The 4,092-nt window shown below is 49.0% G+C and overlaps 1 long non-coding RNA gene across 1 annotated transcript; it reads right to left on the reverse strand.

The window, feature by feature from the left end:
- Positions 1-302: 302 nt before the first annotated feature.
- On the reverse strand, positions 303-2,375 carry LOC144111426 (uncharacterized). Its single transcript, XR_013310047.1, has 2 exons — positions 2,253-2,375; positions 303-569 (listed from the first exon to the last, which is right to left on the reverse strand). It is a non-coding gene; the product is annotated as an uncharacterized LOC144111426 (long non-coding RNA).
- Positions 2,376-4,092: the final 1,717 nt, after the last annotated feature.

Here is a 4,092-nt window from a genome sequence, read left to right on the forward strand (position 1 = left end):
GGTCGTTAGCAGGAGCGCAGGATAGGAGCCTGGGCGGACCGGTGGAGGCTGCAGCAGGGGCGCAGCATAATGATGTCGCAGGGAACCGCCACGGAGAGCGGCGCGTAGAGTGCCCACGCAAACCAGTGTGTGTGGGAGCAGCACAGCAGGCGCTGAGGTGGTGGGCCATCGGTGTCCGCTGTGCCGGCTGCTCGAGGTTTGCAGGAAAAAGGGCCGTCGCCGCTGCAGCTGACGGCCCGGAGAAGCTGTCCCGGTGGGCGTAGACTACGCGGCAGGCCTACTAGAAGTAGGAACGCGACCGCCTAAGCGGCCGGCGGACGGTGGGGAAGCCGTAGTAGAGGCGGAGGGGCGCCGGTCGGCAAAGGACGCTCGCCGGTGTCCTCTAGCTTGTCCGAGGGGCAGGCAGGAGGATGGGCCGGGCCCGACGAGGGCTTGAGCGTGACGGTAACGTCAGGAGGCGCGAATAATTCGCGGGAGGAGAAGCTGGAGACATCCGCACTCTTCGGAGGTCCAGGCGGAACTGCCGCCCACGTGATGACGCGGGGACGCGGGTGGTTCTGAGCCGCTTCCTGTAGGGGAAGAGCCGCGGTATGCAACAAGAGAGAGATAAAGGCGCATTTGGTGGCCGAGGGGGCACGTGGATACCCACAAAATCTGCTAAGGGTAACACTAACACTTTCAGGCACTGTTGTTGTAGAAAAATATTTTTTCTTCGTGCATAGAACTTATTTTGTAACGAGAGGGGTCCACTTTTCATTTCCTGCAGGTATGTACGGTCGCAGATTTGTAATATGAGCCAGTGTAGGATACCATACGCTTTCATTTATTCTATTTGATTCTCATCACCCTCCGCGATATGTGGCGCTCCTTGGCTCAAATGACGAAGCACCAATATGATCTTTCGATTAACATCATTAATTATCCATGCTCTTAGTAGCGAATTACCAGGAGTAACTTGTTTTTAACAGACAAAGTAACCTTGCAGAGCAATATCTAACGATTTCTTTGGAACTCATAAGGTGATCAAATTCACTTTCGTGACTTCAATATTGACGGCCAGCAGCTTACGCCGGTCAGGCATGTATTAGCGCTAAGATGCGGCTCATGTTGCTTCCATTCTGGATAGAGGTTTCTATTCATGCAGTATTGTCGTACTTTCCTGTGAGGAAAGAGTGTAGTTTCAGGACACCGCTGGTAGAATGTCATGACTGACACTGCACTAGATAAAGCTCTGAAAATTGCATTTCCCCTTCACAGCTTTCACAGAATATGTTGCTCATGCGGCTGTGTATACTGCTTCGCAGCTAACGCACGAAAGGGGATACTTTGAAAGCAAAGCGCTCAGCCGCGCATAATCATCTGACACCAACAGCTTGCACCTTGCGTTTTTTTTTTGCTTGGGCTTTCAGCTCGAGAATAGCGCTAATATATCTTGTTTCTCATCTCAATTTTTTCCTAAATTCCTCATGGCCAAGTCCTCTCCTCAAGACATCGCTTTTTAAATTTCTTACAGGTCGTAGAAGCGCTTCAGTCATGTTACGTAAATTAGTTTTTTTTTCTCCACATGTGGGATGGTTCCACAGCTGGTACGAAATAGCTTGCTGTCTTAATCTTTGCATCGGAACGTGCTTTTTTTTTCTATATAAACTGACGTCCAAGGAAGCCGAGAATGTATTACGGACTAAATCGCTGTAAACATAGATGCGCTTTGCACAGCGCATCGAGATTCGTAACTGGCGGGGAGCGCACACTTTTGCTCCCCCTTAACGGTGGCCATGCACGAATTACTGTGGAAAGAAAACCGCTCTTTGTTAGTCGCTGCTAATTGCCCGATAGGCACTGTAAGAAATGTGCGATAAAGTAACTACGTTTCCGAAGATCAGCTTGTCATAAGTTCAAAATAAATATGAAAATCAAATTTCGCGGTTACTGAGAGGCAGGCACATCCAAGCTGAACTTTTATCTCGCCTACATATTGGAGAAAAAGAGTGCCTCAACCAATGTTTTTGATTTCGCACGCAGCAGCGGAATAAGTGTTGAGTGTAGCACACTAATAATGGTGAAAGCAGTGACTTGACAATATCCATAAATGTGTAATAGCGCATGAAAGGGTTGGTTCATTGGCTCAAGATGAAGTTTTAAATGCGCGTTATTCCACTGTCTCTGCCCTGAGGGTACTGTGATCACAGGCTCGTCGGTTCCAGAATACCCGGTCACGTGAAGAGTCAAACAAAGCGACGACTAAGACATACCTTTTGCATCCCTTCCGCAGCCAATCAGTCAAATGGAAGCCACCTGCAAAGCACGAAAAGAAGCAAAGGCTATAAAGAATCCGAATGAAGATTTATCACCGAGATGGGCCAATGAAGTACAATTGCAGTGGTGAGCGCTTATTAAGATTTCAGATAATGCACTGCGCTTCGTCTGGGCTGGCGAGCGGGATTTGGCGAGACTTGTCTGGCCTAACAGTCGGCAAAAACGGGACGGCCGACAGGTCCGCTCCACCCTTCGAACTGCGGTCGGATGGCGTTCGTTCTTTACGCCGTTCGAGACTGACGTTGACTGACCAGACTATAGTGCAACAATAACCGCCTCTGCACTGTGAACTGAGGACCCGGAATCCGTAATCGGAGCTACAGCTTCTTCTCCCGGCTGTAACCTGTGCTCTGAAAAGTTGTGTTCGTACCAAGTCTTCGCCCGGCTGCCACCTGGTCTTCTCATCCGTCGTGGGCGAAAGAACTTGTGCCGACGTGCAATCTCGGCCCGTCATGGAAGTGCGGTGTCGTCGGCGGTGCCTGTGAAATCTGATTGCTTCATCGAAGAACTTGCTGCTCCTCGACCACCGGCGCGAAACCAGCAAGTGGGATGGCCATTGGCCAGTTTTGCCGCTTGCGTCTTCGAACGTGCAACTCTCTTAGTTTTAGTCTGGAACATCGATCCCGTTGTTAACCTGAAATACTTGCTCAAATCTCGGAACAACAGGCGCAGGCAGCACTTGGTCGCGTGTCGAAGACGGCCGATCGTACGTCTAAGGCTGATATACAAGCTAGAGGAATTAGCATCGTTTTTTTTTCACCGAAGGGTCACCTGGGAGACTTCCTAACGGGTCAAGTCATCTCCATATACTCGACTTTCTAAGAGGGGAAACGCTGTTCAGATTAAAAATACTCTAGCAACGGACGTGTGGAAAAGTAATCATCTCCCTTTGTTCTTTCGCCTTTCTATCTCTCCCTCCGTTCCCCTTCCCACGTGTAGGGTAGCATACCGGGCGCTGCCTAGTTAACCTCCCTGCGTTTCCGTTTGTCTTTCTCTCTCTCTCTCTCTCTCGAGTAACTGCCACGCACTTGCATTTTGCCCCTCGCATTGTTTACACGTGTGTGCGTCTCTATACTTGCGAAAGCCGCAAGACTAACACACCGAGTGCGATACTTTCAACAGATCGTCCGGCTGCGGCGGACATATATAGCACAAGTCGCTCACTGCCTCCCTCAGCTTAATTTACCATTCCACAATCGCCTCCCAAAGCAGAGCCGCAATTGCCGCAGTTGAGTCTCACTATGTTAAATATTTCGCAGTGTTGTACCAAGCGTTTCGGGTTAAACGTTCTACTCTCCTGTTTAACCGTATGGGTCCGCATCATGCACATTTATATGCGAACAATCTGGTGCTGACTGGTTGTGGGAAAAAATTTACCATACCTGACGCAAAGAACTGTGTAAGCAGAATGCGCGTTTAGGATGACGCATTATCACTGCATGATCTTCGAATGGATTTTTTTTTCTCTTTTGCCGCAACCCAATGCCTGGAAGTTTCGCGCCGATTAATTTCGCTTCGCCTCAGGCCGCATTTTATGTGTCGCCATTGAAGTTGTGCTTTACAACATGATGGCAAGACGGTGATACATACTTGAGCGAAAAATCTCAGTTGCCCTCACATCAATCGTATGCCCCAGAGTGGATATGCAAAGACAACAGCACTTTCCAGAACTTGACACATTTAACATACCAATGCACCCTTCATTATTTTTAGGTGATCACCGTATGTTCTCATTGGGTAGAGTCTTTAAATTTTTAACTGATGTAGGTTTTTTAA

The sequence above is a fragment of the Amblyomma americanum genome, chromosome 11 (assembly GCF_052857255.1).
Source record: "Amblyomma americanum isolate KBUSLIRL-KWMA chromosome 11, ASM5285725v1, whole genome shotgun sequence".
Classification (NCBI taxonomy): domain Eukaryota; kingdom Metazoa; phylum Arthropoda; class Arachnida; order Ixodida; family Ixodidae; genus Amblyomma; species Amblyomma americanum.